This window comes from Amblyomma mixtum, chromosome 2 (genome assembly GCF_055824585.1).
Source record: "Amblyomma mixtum isolate Tamu chromosome 2, ASM5582458v1, whole genome shotgun sequence".
NCBI classification, from domain to species: Eukaryota; Metazoa; Arthropoda; class Arachnida; order Ixodida; family Ixodidae; genus Amblyomma; species Amblyomma mixtum.
In genome coordinates this window covers 278469632-278486689 of record NC_143013.1, presented here as the reverse complement: position 1 = coordinate 278486689, position 17058 = coordinate 278469632, and the positions used below count along the sequence as shown (strand labels likewise).

General features: G+C 48.8%; 1 long non-coding RNA gene and 1 other non-coding gene across 3 annotated transcripts in view; one reads left to right on the top strand and one right to left on the bottom strand.

The window, feature by feature from the left end:
- Positions 1–17058, bottom strand: part of LOC149364096 (uncharacterized) — a 103157-nt gene that overhangs the window by 67965 nt on the left and 18134 nt on the right. The window contains exon 2 of one of the 2 annotated variants that reach the window (XR_016288604.1): positions 13237–13451. The exons of the other annotated variant lie outside the window; for it this stretch is intronic. This is a non-coding gene — a long non-coding RNA (uncharacterized LOC149364096). The remainder of the gene's footprint in view (positions 1–13236; positions 13452–17058) is intronic. 2 annotated transcript variants of the gene reach the window in all.
- On the top strand, positions 15420–15493 carry TRNAT-AGU (transfer RNA threonine (anticodon AGU)). The gene has a single exon. It is a non-coding gene; the product is annotated as a tRNA-Thr (tRNA).

Sequence of the window (17058 nt, the reverse complement as noted above, 5' to 3'; positions counted from 1 at the left end):
GCACCCTGCCTTCCCAGCGTCCGTCGTTGCTTCAGAGTGAGAAATGAACGCTTCCCGCTCGGCACCAGTGTAAATGACCGCTTTATTGGCTGCGCCCCATTCGAATGCTCGGCCGCCTAAACGCGTCCCAAGGCCGCCGCGGTGGCTCAGCGGTTATGGTGCTCGGCTGCTGACCCAAAAGACGCGGGTTCGATCCCGGCCGCGGCGGCTAGAATTTCTTTGGAGGAGAAATTCTAGAGGCCCGTGTACTGTGCGATGTCAGTACACGTTAAAGAACCCCAGGTAGTCGAAATTTCCGGAGTCCTCCACTACGGCGTCTCTCATAGCCTTAGTCGCTTTGGGACGTTAAACCCCATAAACCAAAACCAAACGCGTCCCTTGTCGCAGCGCGCGCTTGCATGGGACAAAGGGTTCCCGACTGTGCGCTTCCTTACGGCGTTATTAAAGGTGGATGAGAGAGTTGTAGACAAAAGTATAGTACAATAGAGACGAAGAGGAGGGGTGTTTGTTGAGGAATACACATGCAGTCGTCGCGGCGACGAGTTCTATGGAACGCCAGCCGTCAGCGGATGCGGTATGTTTGTCATGAAAGCGACGAAGCCGAGCAAGCATCCAACAGGATTAGCATTGTTTCACATAAGGCGCGTTTAGAATTAGTCGCGCAAGCGATGATGAACAATTGTTGGTCTCCGCTACGCGATTCTTTAAAAGCATATGAGATGGTGCATGAGGCAACACGGTGAGGATATTAGTTTAAAAGTCGGATTGACTAAAATTCGGCTTGTTCGCATGGAAAGAAAGAAGAAGAGTGATTCGTTGGAGGAGAACGAACCGTATGGCGTATGCAAATGTCGAACTTGAGTTTAGCGCCATTTACAACCCGTCATAGGATGCTGCACGGCACTACTGAGCATATGGCACAGGAAATAGAAAAAAAAAGCGCTTAACAACGATGTTTCTCTAACTTGGCTAGCAAACTAGAAGGTTGAGACGAGATTTTTTTTTATTCCATACAAAGTCTACAAACACACGGCGAGAACTTCACAAAACATACTGAGATGGCTAAGCTGCGGCTTCCTAAAGCGTTTACTTCAACTCCACCGCGACATTTTATTTTACGTTCTTCGTGTCGGACAGTAGACGTCGCATATTCCCGCATACTTTCTGCTGGACTAACGAGTTTAAGGGCTCCTTTTCAAGAGCACGTGCTGAGCTTTTGCGAGCTTCTCTTATTCGCGAATTCAAATGTTTTTTTTTTTGCGTCCGCAAAAAAAAAAAACGTCATATCCTTCACGTAGTTTCGACTGACTAAACGTCTAAAAAAACAAAAATTCGGAGTTCATCATGCAATCTTTGTCGAAGCGAATACCCTCGGCCCTCAGTCCCCAGCGGCCGCAGAGCAAGTGACCAAGACGGCTGTCAGACCTGTGACGCAGCGTAGGGTGTAACAATCTCTGGCTCCGGACAGGCCGCCATTGGACACTGAACCTGGCAAAATTTAACGCTAGAACCTTATCCAGTGAGGCTATCCTAGGAGTGCTGTGCGAGGAACAAGCAGGTATTAAATGGGATGTCATAGGGCTTAGTGAAGTTAGGAGGAGAGATGAGGCGTATACAGTATTAATGACATCCTAGTCCTAATCAAGAGGAAGAAATGGGCTTAGACAAGGCATGTAATGTGAATGAAGGATAACCGCTGGTCCTTAAGGGTAACAGAGTGAATTGCAAGACAAGACAAGCGTAGAAGGCGGTGCCAGAAAGTTAGGTGGGCGGATGAGATTAAGAAGTTTTCGGGGATATAGTAGCCGCAACCGGCAAAGGACAGGGTTAATTGGAGAGACGTGGGAGGGGCCTTTGCCCTGCAGTGGGCTTAGGGTGATGATGATGACGATGATGATGTACCGAGCAATGCTTTGACGCTGCTACTTTTGGCTCGGCGGCCGAACGAGTGGCAATGCGACGATGACCGCTCAACTGAGATGTCATTCGCTGCAGCATAGCAACGCTTCTTATACCACACAGTATAATTATTTTCCTTCTTGCTTTGTTTTCAAATAACAAGGCCATTAGGTAGCAGCTAACTTTACATTACGCCTGACTCGATACTTCTAACCTTCATTACTGCATGACGTTGCACTTTATTTCACTTGCGTTCATATCTCGCCACCGCTTGTCTTAAAGTCGTTGCCCAAGCAATATTTCACATTAATACAGAGCGGTACAACCACGCGACTGCACGACGAGGAGAGAAGTTTCGTCTGACGCACCCTTTGCCACTTGACCTCAAGAATGTAGTCTCTAAACCAATTCGACCTTTCGATGCCCTCTAGCTCATCCCCTCTCCCCCTCTTCCAAAGTTCCCTGCGTTAGCGCAGAGAGCCATTTTCCTGGCATCCGCGCTCGGTGTCTTGTTTCACAACGTTGAGCCAATAACCGAGACAAGCTCCCAATCCTCGCTTCGCAGGTCTCACAGCAGTCGTAAATGTTAATTCTTTTCCTTCATTTTGATAACTTCGTTTTCTTTTTGCCTCCTTGACTCTCGGCTCTAGTAACCCGTCGGGAGAGCCGGTGCCCCCGGCACAGATCGATGCGTCTGGCCACACATGCGACACTCATGTAGCGGGCACTCCAAGAATTTCCTCTGGCTCACTTCGAAGCGGGAGACTGCACGCGCGCGCGACTTTTCAGGTTTTAAACAGCGCGTCGCTGGAGACGATGTGAAGAAACTGGAGGTGTAGCGAAATGCGTATCCAAGGATTTCTCGCCTAGACGCCATATTTAGCTTAAATTTGTTCACCGACCAGGAACGAGGAAAAAAAGAGTGAAAGGAAAGCTTTCATTCCAAGAGCGTCTATGTAGCAATGATTTTAATGTATGGAAGTTATCAGAGCTGCTTACGTGTTTCATTCGCACTGGGGTTAGGATCAAGTTGTGTTGACTGCCATATTTCGGTTATGCACGCTATCGGATCTTGAGGCTTTTGCAAGAACATAAGAAGCGGTCCCGGAAGACAGTTTTCTTTTTATGCGTAGCATATTGCAATCACTCAGTTCAGCCCATGGGCGCGGCCGGGCAGCCACCAAACCACGTGACGTGACGTCACCAAAGCACGTAAAGAAAAGAAAGAGAAGAAAAAAAAGAAGAAAAAAGAAAGAAAGGAATAAAAAAGAAGGAAACAGAAAAAAATGGCTGAGGCTTAACTTGGTTAAGCCTGGAGAATGCAAAGCATCATCGTGTCGCGTAATTTGGAGGCGCAAAACCACAGCGACGGCGCGAGGTGGGCCCCCGTTTCTCCACTGTCGTGACGTCATCGTGTCACGTGGTGTGACGTCATGTATCACGTGATTTGGAGGCGCACAACCACAGCGACAGCGCGAGGTGGGCCCCCGTTTCTCCACTGTCGTGACGTCATCGTGTCACGTGGTGTGACGTCATGTATCACGTGATTTGGAGGCGCACAACCACGGTGAAGGGCTGAAGTGGTAGCTGAAGTAGTATGCTTCGCATAAAAGGACGGCTGAGCATGGTGGCGGTTGCCACCGCCCCGTTTCAAAGGGGGCGCTCCTATCCATTCATCCATCCATACGTCACGGAGGAAAAGCTGCTGAGAAAATCGAGTGCCGCCAAGCAATACCTCGCGCAAAAAGACCGCGCAATATGGAACGCATTCTTGGCTTAACCAAGCTAAGCCTGGGCATTTTTTAGTGTGTACTTCTTTATCTTTCAAAGCTTTTTCTCTTTGTATTTCGCTACCGAAAAATTACAGTTTAACAGCGGCAAGTTATGCTGTGGTGTTCCAGCATGTGTATCGCGGCCTTATACATATAACGCTGTCGTACCGGTGCGTTACGCTGCTTATGCATACTGCTAAGCCTATTTAGTTTCCCGTTGTTATAGATCCGCCAATATAGCAAGACAATACGATGACAGCTGTCTTTAACAAGAGGATTACACCCGTCCAAGCATCTGGTTATACCTTTTATCGCAACTAACATTGTTTGCCACTTTTTTGCTGTTGTCTCATATGCACCCTTGCCAAAGAGCACAATCTGGTAGAAAGAAGCGATTCTCTTTAGAGTTCAGTATAAGTCAATGAAAATACATAGTAGGCTAAATGCCTGGACGTGGCTTTTTAGCAACAATTTGCAGCGTTCACTACACTCAGTGACTGTAGGCAAAAGCGAACACGTGGCGCTACGGAGGCGTTACAATATTTATGCCAAGCACAAAGCACATTAGAACAATGCGAACAATGTCCTATGCGCTGTTCGTTAAAGGCGAAAAACGCATCCGCTAAACACTCGGCGTTCGAGAGAAGACCAGCAGGAGCAGGACTCAGTGCGGTTTTCTTTTTGCTTTGGCTGACAGCGACGCGCAAATGTGACGAAGTTTTAAACATACGCGATGGCGGCCACAAAAGAAACTACTTAGGTACAGCAGTCAGCTGGTTTAGAGAGCGGACACAGAGTATCTAACAGCGTTTAGAGAAAAAAAAAAACATGCGCAATCCCCGGCGCACACTCACAGTGCGATATAGTTTGATTCAAGTTCACCTCTTGTTTAATGAGTTTCGGACGTCTTGAACGAGGAAGGAAATACTGTGAAAACAAAATTCGGGAAAACACTACATTGCATACACTGCAGCTGCTGATCTATTGAATACAGGCCACAAAGAAAAAAACACGGCAGAAAATGCAATACTTAAGAAAAGAGAGGGATAAAAAAGCAGAGACAGAGGCAGAAAGACAAGTCTCCTCGAAAGCAATGTCGCTTTTCGCGCTTCTATTCGCACTCGTATATTCTACCCCGAAGTTGGTTTTGAAGTCGACGTGTCGAAATCCCGTCTGAATGTAACTTCCAGTCGCGCACATTGCTCGCACAGCGCTAGTCGAGCCGCATACGCACGACACGCTTTAAATGCAGCGCATCGCAATTTAGCCGAGCATCTCAAAAGGCGCAGAACCGGCGCTCGCGAAATCTGCATCTTCAAATTCCCGTTTCGTTATCGGCAGCCCTCGGCAACTGCGAACAAAGCACCGGAATAAATAGGAATTTACAATGGGAGAGAAACCAAAATATAAAGGAAGCCTGCTCCTGCTGCCCATTGTGAAAAGGGAAAAGGGTGGTTGCTTTCGTTCCCGAGCCGTTGCGATGCACCGCCAACTTGAAAGGAACAGAACGCGCCAGGCCAATGAGCACGCCCGAAAGCAAACGCAGGTAAATAAATTGTAAATTGGTTTTTGAGGAAAGGAAATGGCGCACTATCTGTCTCACATACCTCGGCGGACACCTGAACCGCGCCGTAAGGGAAGGGAGGAAGGTAGGAGCGAAAGAAGAAAGAAAGAAAGAGGTGCCGTAGTGGAGGTCTCCGGAATAATTTAGACCACCTGGGGATCTTTAACCTGCACTGACATCGCACAGCACACGGGCGCCTCTTGCGTTTCGCCTCCATCGAAACGCGGCCGCCGCGGTCGGGTTCGAACCCGGATACTCCGGCTCGGTAGACGGGTGTCTTACCACTGAGCAACCGCGGCGGGTAGCAAACGCATGCGTAAACACACAAGTCGAGCTTCAGTTTGGAAACAAAATATCTGCTGCTTATACTTGGCGTTCTCCAGATAGAAAGACAGAAAGGGAGCGATTCGTCTATACACAACCGTTGTGAAACTGGCTAAAACTGGCGTACTCACAGCGCCACCGCTGCTGAGGCGTCATGGCGTCAGGGTATGAATCTGCCTGCCGATATGGGAAAAGAAAGGAAAGGGAAAGGAAAGGGAAGAAGGTCAGGAATGCAGGAATTGTAAAAAGAGAAGGGGGTTGAAAAGTTCGCGCTTGCTTAAAAACAAGAAGCAAAAAAAGGAAAAAGAAATGGTGTTTCAGACAACAGGGAGCCTGTAAGCAGGGCGTCGAAAGGGCGACTGGGGACAATATCTTCCACGTGAACCGCACGACTGGAATAGAAAGGGCGTGCGAGTTGGCAGGAAAGAAACAAAAGGAAGGAGGAAAGGGGTCAAAAAGGGAGAAAATTAAAAGAGCGAACAGCCCATGCGGAAAGAACGTATATAAAGCGGGCAGACATGGACGTTTTGCATGACAGCACGCGCTATCCGTGCAGAGCCTCTCAGTCGCGCCGCCAGGATATGGATGGTGGCCGTCAAGTGGGATAACCTGCCCATGAAAAAAAAAAAAAAAAAACTCTGGAAAGGGGAGAAGAGGAGTCCAAGGTCGTAACGGGGCTCAACGCCTCTATCGGGAAATTGGGTGGCCGTGCCACCTGCACGCACTGCTGTAGCGATTTAGCCCGTTCCCGCACGCGCGCCGTTCGTGCCCTTGTATAGTAAAAACAGGAAAATCTCAAATGCGTTCGCGTCAAACTGCGCAGAAGCGCCGCAAAGGCGTCGTTTTCACAACAACATAGGTCTCTGGTGATCAGCCTAGAAGTGAGCAAACAAGGTGGCCGCTTTTGTGCACTATATATTCAAGGAAAACAAATGGCGACACAAATACACCGATATAAGCGGCGTGCCACTCCGAGCACGTCACCGACGCGCAAAACCTCGAACCGACATTATGGCCGAGAACTGCGTCGAAAAAGTGCGCAATCAGCGAAGTGCCTCCCTTGCGTGCGTGTATATACTTGCCTATCGCTAATCATCGCGCAACACTGAGCAGCTTATTAGCGGAGGTTTATCGGGGCGGTACTAGAATTATATGTTAGCTGCAAGGCGCCGAGAGTGAAGGTCGGAGATGGAGTAAACAAGACTAGCACTGCGTCAGCGGGAACGGCACGAAGAGACGACAGCTCCCGCGCATGCTTCGGTTCGCTCTTGTTCTCGCTTAACTGTTAACCCTCCCCTCCCTCTTTTTCCTCTCACTGCCAGAGTCGCCGAGTCACGGAGCTGACCCCGTGCCCCGTCCAGACAGTCAAGCTCAAAGCAAGATCACAATCTCCGTACGCGAACCTGCTTGGGAGTAGGCGAACACAGCCAGACGTGTACTACACAACTACGAACGAAGCTATGGGAGACGGACGAGGCTATAGATGATCACAGACGGCCGAAGCAACTACCCGCCGAGGTGGCTGAGTGGTTAAGGCGCTTCAATTGGTCTAATCCGAACCAGTTTATTTATTTGTTTGTTCATTTATTCATTTAGTCGTTCATTTAGTACGTTAACATCAGGTCCCGTAAGCATTACAGTGGGGTGGATGTCCTATTTAACCCTTTCGCTGTCGGGTGTTTCTGCCCGTGACGCACCCCCAGTGTCGCACGCTTCCGGGATGATGGTCCCGCTGTTTCAACATCAGAATCTGACGATGCAGAACTCGCCTCTTCCTCGGATGAGACGCTGTCTGAGTCCGAATCCGAGCTCGGCTCGTATTCAGAATCGGAAGAGCCACCGCTCCAATGCGCAGAGGAAGGTCCCGCGCGGTCAGCCATATCCGAAAGTAACCGCGCGCAGCGGGGGTGTGCTTTCAGTGGCCCGCAAAACGGAGAGAAATGGGACGCTGTGTAATAAAGATGAGAGAGGGAGATGGAAAAAGGCTAAAACAAAGTTAGAGGAGCTTTACGTTTGCTGCTGCCAGCCGCAAGCGGTGCGACGAGAGAGCGAAAGCAGCGATCGAGTCATGTGTCGGTTTCTTTGACCCTCGGAGTGGCAACGGTGCGCGCCCTTGAACTTGAAGCGCCGTAGCTCACACGCCGACAGAAGAAAAATAAAAACCTGCAAAACAGCGGGAGATAGCAGAATAACCCTTGGACCCATAAACACACGCACGGGCGTCATGATCCGGCGAACGCGGGGCGACCGCGTCACTCAGCAAAGAGAGAGGGGTGGGATGGCGGTCGCTCCGTACTCTTCAATACACTACCAAAACAGTAAGGGGCGAAAATACGAACTAGTAGAAAGATTCAACAGATGGCGTGGCTAGTCCAAGAGCGTCAGCTTTGCGCTCAAGCGCGAAATTTTGAACGCACGATAGAGAACGTACCGGTACGTCAGTGACACTGTGGGGGGGGGGGAAGCGCGAAAACGTACCGGTACGTCCGTGACAGCGAAAGTTAACAATGGAAGATTCTGAACAAAGTGCAAAGAAATGACAAAGGTAAGAGAAAAAAATCTCTTAGGGCGAAACGCGGAGCACACTCAAAAACCAGAAAATGATAAAAATGTACAAAAACAATACGAAAGGCACTTAAGACTTACGTGTTTTATTTTTTTCCCCTTTTATTCTTATTCATATTTAGTTTTTTTCTCTTCCCCTCTAATGACACACCTATACTCATTAGCATACAGTCGTAAGGCAATAAATTTACTAGGTTAACTTTTGTTCGCCAGGAACCAGCGTGGTTCTATGGCCTATTTACTGATTAAAAAAAACAAAAAACGGGCCGCATGCTTGCCTCACAATCTGAAAGTCCATGGTTCAATTCCCCGCACCATCGGAAGAACTTTTATTTTCCTTTGATACCACAGTGACGTCATCTGGGACTTTTCGTGACCACTTTTGGGGTGAACGACACCGGGTTTCGGTGCCGCTGAGCCCTATAACGTTTTCTCATTAAAACGGCTAATGACAGCTGATCTAAATAATAACGTTACGCACCATCGCAAACTCTGACTCGACCAAATATTTTAGGGGAATCCCCCAAGGTGGAGTAGATTTGTAATAAGGGAGTAATTACTCATTGACGTCCACCCGAGCGCAGCCATACGGCCACAAAGGAAAGCTATACAGCTTTCACAGAAACTTCGTAGTTAAAGAAAAATTCGTCCTGGTCCGGGGTTCGAACCCGGGACCACCGCCACACCGGAGCAGTCGCTCTACCAATTGAGCTAACCGGGACGGCAAGCTTATGGTAGGGCGAGAGCGAATTGATCTATAACTCGAAGTGGGAACAGTGTTGACCAAATATTTTAGGGGAATCCCCCAAGGTGGAGTAGATTTGTAATAAGGGAGTAATTACTCATTGACGTCCACCCGAGCGCAGCCATACGGCCACAAAGGAAAGCTATACAGCTTTCACAGAAACTTCGTAGTTAAAGAAAAATTCGTCCTGGTCCGGGGTTCGAACCCGGGACCACCGCCACACCGGAGCAGTCGCTCTACCAATTGAGCTAACCGGGACGGCAAGCTTATGGTAGGGCGAGAGCGAATTGATCTATAACTCGAAGTGGGAACAGTGTTGACCAAATATTTTAGGGGAATCCCCCAAGGTGGAGTAGATTTGTAATAAGGGAGTAATTACTCATTGACGTCCACCCGAGCGCAGCCATACGGCCACAAAGGAAAGCTATACAGCTTTCACAGAAACTTCGTAGTTAAAGAAAAATTCGTCCTGGTCCGGGGTTCGAACCCGGGACCACCGCCACACCGGAGCAGTCGCTCTACCAATTGAGCTAACCGGGACGGCAAGCTTATGGTAGGGCGAGAGCGAATTGATCTATAACTCGAAGTGGGAACAGTGTTGACCAAATATTTTAGGGGAATCCCCCAAGGTGGAGTAGATTTGTAATAAGGGAGTAATTACTCATTGACGTCCACCCGAGCGCAGCCATACGGCCACAAAGGAAAGCTATACAGCTTTCACAGAAACTTCGTAGTTAAAGAAAAATTCGTCCTGGTCCGGGGTTCGAACCCGGGACCACCGCCACACCGGAGCAGTCGCTCTACCAATTGAGCTAACCGGGACGGCAAGCTTATGGTAGGGCGAGAGCGAATAGATCTATAACTCGAAGTGGGAACAGTGTTGACCAAATATTTTAGGGGAATCCCCCAAGGTGGAGTAGATTTGTAATAAGGGAGTAATTACTCATTGACGTCCACCCGAGCGCAGCCATACGGCCACAAAGGAAAGCTATACAGCTTTCACAGAAACTTCGTAGTTAAAGAAAAATTCGTCCTGGTCCGGGGTTCGAACCCGGGACCACCGCCACACCGGAGCAGTCGCTCTACCAATTGAGCTAACCGGGACGGCAAGCTTATGGTAGGGCGAGAGCGAATTGATCTATAACTCGAAGTGGGAACAGTGTTGACCAAATATTTTAGGGGAATCCCCCAAGGTGGAGTAGATTTGTAATAAGGGAGTAATTACTCATTGACGTCCACCCGAGCGCAGCCATACGGCCACAAAGGAAAGCTATACAGCTTTCACAGAAACTTCGTAGTTAAAGAAAAATTCGTCCTGGTCCGGGGTTCGAACCCGGGACCACCGCCACACCGGAGCAGTCGCTCTACCAATTGAGCTAACCGGGACGGCAAGCTTATGGTAGGGCGAGAGCGAATAGATCTATAACTCGAAGTGGGAACAGTGTTGACCAAATATTTTAGGGGAATCCCCCAAGGTGGAGTAGATTTGTAATAAGGGAGTAATTACTCATTGACGTCCACCCGAGCGCAGCCATACGGCCACAAAGGAAAGCTATACAGCTTTCACAGAAACTTCGTAGTTAAAGAAAAATTCGTCCTGGTCCGGGGTTCGAACCCGGGACCACCGCCACACCGGAGCAGTCGCTCTACCAATTGAGCTAACCGGGACGGCAAGCTTATGGTAGGGCGAGAGCGAATTGATCTATAACTCGAAGTGGGAACAGTGTTGACCAAATATTTTAGGGGAATCCCCCAAGGTGGAGTAGATTTGTAATAAGGGAGTAATTACTCATTGACGTCCACCCGAGCGCAGCCATACGGCCACAAAGGAAAGCTATACAGCTTTCACAGAAACTTCGTAGTTAAAGAAAAATTCGTCCTGGTCCGGGGTTCGAACCCGGGACCACCGCCACACCGGAGCAGTCGCTCTACCAATTGAGCTAACCGGGACGGCAAGCTTATGGTAGGGCGAGAGCGAATTGATCTATAACTCGAAGTGGGAACAGTGTTGACCAAATATTTTAGGGGAATCCCCCAAGGTGGAGTAGATTTGTAATAAGGGAGTAATTACTCATTGACGTCCACCCGAGCGCAGCCATACGGCCACAAAGGAAAGCTATACAGCTTTCACAGAAACTTCGTAGTTAAAGAAAAATTCGTCCTGGTCCGGGGTTCGAACCCGGGACCACCGCCACACCGGAGCAGTCGCTCTACCAATTGAGCTAACCGGGACGGCAAGCTTATGGTAGGGCGAGAGCGAATTGATCTATAACTCGAAGTGGGAACAGTGTTGACCAAATATTTTAGGGGAATCCCCCAAGGTGGAGTAGATTTGTAATAAGGGAGTAATTACTCATTGACGTCCACCCGAGCGCAGCCATACGGCCACAAAGGAAAGCTATACAGCTTTCACAGAAACTTCGTAGTTAAAGAAAAATTCGTCCTGGTCCGGGGTTCGAACCCGGGACCACCGCCACACCGGAGCAGTCGCTCTACCAATTGAGCTAACCGGGACGGCAAGCTTATGGTAGGGCGAGAGCGAATTGATCTATAACTCGAAGTGGGAACAGTGTTGACCAAATATTTTAGGGGAATCCCCCAAGGTGGAGTAGATTTGTAATAAGGGAGTAATTACTCATTGACGTCCACCCGAGCGCAGCCATACGGCCACAAAGGAAAGCTATACAGCTTTCACAGAAACTTCGTAGTTAAAGAAAAATTCGTCCTGGTCCGGGGTTCGAACCCGGGACCACCGCCACACCGGAGCAGTCGCTCTACCAATTGAGCTAACCGGGACGGCAAGCTTATGGTAGGGCGAGAGCGAATAGATCTATAACTCGAAGTGGGAACAGTGTTGACCAAATATTTTAGGGGAATCCCCCAAGGTGGAGTAGATTTGTAATAAGGGAGTAATTACTCATTGACGTCCACCCGAGCGCAGCCATACGGCCACAAAGGAAAGCTATACAGCTTTCACAGAAACTTCGTAGTTAAAGAAAAATTCGTCCTGGTCCGGGGTTCGAACCCGGGACCACCGCCACACCGGAGCAGTCGCTCTACCAATTGAGCTAACCGGGACGGCAAGCTTATGGTAGGGCGAGAGCGAATTGATCTATAACTCGAAGTGGGAACAGTGTTGACCAAATAATAGTGTTGACCAAATTTATTGCCTTTGTGGCCGTATGGCTGCGCTCGGGTGGACGTCAATGAGTAATTACTCCCTTATTACAAATCTACTCCACCTTGGGGGATTCCCCTAAAATATTTGGTCAACACTGTTCCCACTTCGAGTTATAGATCAATTCGCTCTCGCCCTACCATAAGCTTGCCGTCCCGGTTAGCTCAATTGGTAGAGCGACTGCTCCGGTGTGGCGGTGGTCCCGGGTTCGAACCCCGGACCAGGACGAATTTTTCTTTAACTACGAAGTTTCTGTGAAAGCTGTATAGCTTTCCTTTGTGGCCGTATGGCTGCGCTCGGGTGGACGTCAATGAGTAATTACTCCCTTATTACAAATCTACTCCACCTTGGGGGATTCCCCTAAAATATTTGGTCAACACTGTTCCCACTTCGAGTTATAGATCAATTCGCTCTCGCCCTACCATAAGCTTGCCGTCCCGGTTAGCTCAATTGGTAGAGCGACTGCTCCGGTGTGGCGGTGGTCCCGGGTTCGAACCCCGGACCAGGACGAATTTTTCTTTAACTACGAAGTTTCTGTGAAAGCTGTATAGCTTTCCTTTGTGGCCGTATGGCTGCGCTCGGGTGGACGTCAATGAGTAATTACTCCCTTATTACAAATCTACTCCACCTTGGGGGATTCCCCTAAAATATTTGGTCAACACTGTTCCCACTTCGAGTTATAGATCAATTCGCTCTCGCCCTACCATAAGCTTGCCGTCCCGGTTAGCTCAATTGGTAGAGCGACTGCTCCGGTGTGGCGGTGGTCCCGGGTTCGAACCCCGGACCAGGACGAATTTTTCTTTAACTACGAAGTTTCTGTGAAAGCTGTATAGCTTTCCTTTGTGGCCGTATGGCTGCGCTCGGGTGGACGTCAATGAGTAATTACTCCCTTATTACAAACTCTGACTCCCTCTTCTCCTTCCGAATAAACGCCCAGAACGCCTTCTGGCTAGGAAGACAGCTGCAGGAAAGGGGGCTGGGTTCCTTCGACGTGAGCTGGCCTGCGTCTCGCTCGCTTCAACAGAGAACCGGCCTTGCACCCACTATAAGAACGGAGTCCCTATCACTTTCGAGAGCCATAGTGCTGTTTCACGAATGCGTGAAAAAACAAAAACAAAACAAGTCAAATACACGCAAGGAGCCTAAAGAACACCAGGTGAAGGTGAAAGGAGAATCAAAGTGGTCTCACGTCTGACTGCTCCGCGAAAATGGCCTTGTGCTCGACCCAGGACCGTTTCTTCTCATTTCTCCGGGCCTGTTCCTCGGCGCTGGCTTCTTGTGTGTTCTTCTTTCTTTCAGTTGGTTTCTCGCGTGTCCTCCATCTTTTTATTCAACTGACTTCACTTTCACCATGGCCTAGACGAACAGCGCATTACACGCTGTTTAAAGCAGCCTAGGGAGGAGCTGCGAAAAAAAGCAACAACAAAAAACACAATCAGACAAAAACACCTCACCAGGTAATGGAGAATACCGAAGAAGTTACGGAAACAAACTAGGGCTTTAAAACAACAAAGCAAGAAAGTAAGCAAAAGAAAGCTGCAAACAACTCCACGAACAACCAAGGCAATAACAATGGAAGTGCTGTCCACCAGTCACCGTGAACGAGTGCCTAGTCGAGAAACGGGATTTTGCAAAGCGGCATAACATTTCCGGAGTAGTCTCCTTGATGTTAACGGGAAAACGTAGTGAGGAAGACTGAAGAATGAGCAACGGGAGACAGGAAACAGCCAGGTTTTAAAGCCGAGCTTTAGAACTGGTTTCAAACCTCTACTTGCGGAAAGCTCCGGAAACGGTTTCAAAATGGAACTCCCAAGAAACTCTGAGTACCGTTATTGGCATACTCGGTTGCTTCACCGCTTACGAGTACTTTATTACGGTAGACTTTCGCAATGCTGCTGCGGAGCGAATATTCAGGTAGAGCTAATACTTTTCCTTGACACTCTATAGTCGTGGACGACCTGGTATGCTTGGAACATTGCGACTCGTGCGTTAGGAAACCCGAAACCCGAGCAAATTGGGTTCAAAAGACGGAGTCGGAAACTTCACAGACCCCGGGCCAGTCATCGCAAACTATACTGCTCCCACAACGCTGCTAGCTTTTAATGATACCAGGTACAAGAGTATAGGTAAGACCAAAGCGGTTAGTAAAGATAAAAAGAAGGATTAGTGCACATAGGCAACTTCGGTATTACTTCGCCGAACCACTGGAAGACCTGGCTCCGAAAAGAAGCTCCGCTAACGAATCTGTGCCTCTGATGTATGGGAGGATGCATTGTTCCCATGTAATTACTCTCCCGGAGTCTGAGAAGTCTGATGCCGCGCTCTGTTCCTCATTTTGAACTTCCAGTAGTAACTTGGCCTGGCTCGTATTCTTCTTCATTTGGCTGAGACGTCCGCACAGGCCTGTGGCTCAGCGAAACTTGTTGCCTGCCGGAGAACGAAGTAAATCACGTTGGCGTTTGCTTTGTTTTGTAGACGCAATAATTAGGAAGTGTGCTCCTCCGAGAATGCTCAGACGAAGGGTATACGTACTAATTAGGGCGAAAAAAGACTATACACAGGGTGCCCAGGCTAACTTTAAGCAAGGGTTAAAAGTAAGATATTTGAGGTATACCAGGGAAACTACTTACATACAGCTACCAACCGGCTTGTGGATCATAGGCAATTTTTTGTTTTGCAATTCATTAATTAGCAATTAAGATAATTTTTCTAAACCCGTAAATATTGACTTTTAGACAGCAAATGTGAATAGCAAAGTTGAAGAGCACCTTCAGAAAACCCCACTCCATTTATTTGCGATAAAGAAAGCCTCCCGTGTATCTTTTTTCCGAGCTCCAAAGAGAGCCCGCGAAATACAAAAAAAATCACGTGAATAGAGCATTCACGCGCCACGATTGTGCTGCTCTCAATTCTGGCTTAAGTGAACGAAATGAGCTGCTGGTATGGCGCGACGACCCCTCTGCTCCGGCAGGCCGATATGTCGATGGTGGTTGCTACGCCCGCGCGAGCCAGTCTACAAGCGTGACGGTGCAACCACCGTCGACATTTCGGCCTGCCGGAGAAATGTGGTCACCTGAGGCTCATCTGAGACATGTGTGGCATGTGAGGCTCTTTAACGTGCACTGACATCGCACGTTCAGGTAAACTGAACGCAAAGAGACAATCTAATCCACACGAACTGAATGGCGAGCTATATACCGAGGTTTCCATCTATTTATATTTTCTTCTTTCACCTTCTGAGTCAGATCAGCCGCGATCGAAGTACTTCATCCCATTGGGCTAAGCCTAAACTAATTACCTAAACATTCGACCAACACAGTTCCCACTTCGAGTTATTGATCAATTCGCTCTCTTCCTACCATAAGCTTGCCGTCCTGGTTAGCTCAATTGGTAGAGCGACTGCTCCAGTGTAGCGGTGGTCCTGGGTTCGAACCCCGGACCAGGACGAATTTTTCTTTAACTACGAAGTTTCTGAGAAAGCTGTACAGCTTTCCTTTGTAGCCGTATGGCTGCGCTCGGGGGGATGCGAATGAGTAATTACTCCCTTATTACAACTAATTACCTCTACGTCGCACCCGACGACGTGTACACAGTTTCAAAGCAGCGGGTGTCGTCTGCCGGGCCACCACCTCTGGGAGCCGCTAACGAAGCCGGCCACACCACCGCTGCTAAGAAAGAAATAATCGTAACATATTCTTTGAAACCAGGACTTCGAAAGTAAGCAGTGTAGCTTGGGAATATACCGAGTGTTACAAGGAAGACTTAAGTAATTTTCAAAAATGGACGGGCGGGCCGGGCTGACGACTGTAAATGGATTCATCAACCCCTCCGCATACAGTGGGCTCAGACAGCCAATTAGACGACTTCTCCCCTGCCATCGCTCTTTAGGGGTGACCGGGAAAGCAGGCGTCCTCGTCGGCGATGCCACGACATATAAGCAGCTTTAATTAGCCAGTGTGTAGCGGGCCTCACTTAATCCCGCCTACACCCTCTCTCTCTATGCCTCTTGAAGTTCTTTCGGAACCACGGTCGCCCACTCATGGCTTGAGGAATCTTGGCGGCGAAAAGCCCCCACACTGGTCTCATTACTCAGTGCGGGCCCCGCGCCCCCGCTCTCTCTCTCTTGCGAGAATTGAAAGCTCCTTTTTCTTTCCCCACAAATTTCGGCAGGATATGAAGGCGTGTACAAGAATAGAAAAAAACATTCGCTTAGGTGCGGGAATGCCAAAACATTACTGTCCCTGGGTTGGTCGTTTGCGCGAAATGTTTGCACATGCATTAAAGTTCTTTTCTATGAGTTTATGTATTTTCAGGTTGGTTGCGCACCAGACCACAGACTTTCGGACCTCTCGCTTCACGCGATAAGGTTGGCAGAGTTTGCATGTCGTGGACGAAAAACAGACGTTTGGTTGCGGTTTGCGAAATGAGTTTCTTTCAGGCGATGAGTTCTTGGACACCCCGCCTGCATGACACCACCCGGACGACGAACGGTTGCATCGCGATTTTGATGCGAAAGTCTGTGAAGGCATACAATCGAAGGTGCATACATACATACTTCGTTCGAATTTCAATCGCTAGCTAGCCTCCAACTTGACTAGAACAAGCAAGCTGTATGCAACGCCAAATGTTATGACACCACCCGGAATACTGTACTACGACAAACGGTCATGCCACAATTTTGGAACGAATGTCGGGAAAACTGCCGTCATATGGAGGTCGACCAGTGAAGAGTTTATCAAGACGATCGACATGCATAATATTGCCTGAAGTGGCGGTGCTCGGCTTGCTGTGTTCGCCATACAGCCGCTTGATGACGTCAGTCTATTTTTCATTCCATCGTTGAAATTTTCTGCACCATCTGCGAGTAACACCAACACACACACACACGCAAGCACACACACACACACACACACACACACACACACACACACACACACACACACACACACACACACACACACACACACACACACACACACACACACACACACACACACACACACACACACAC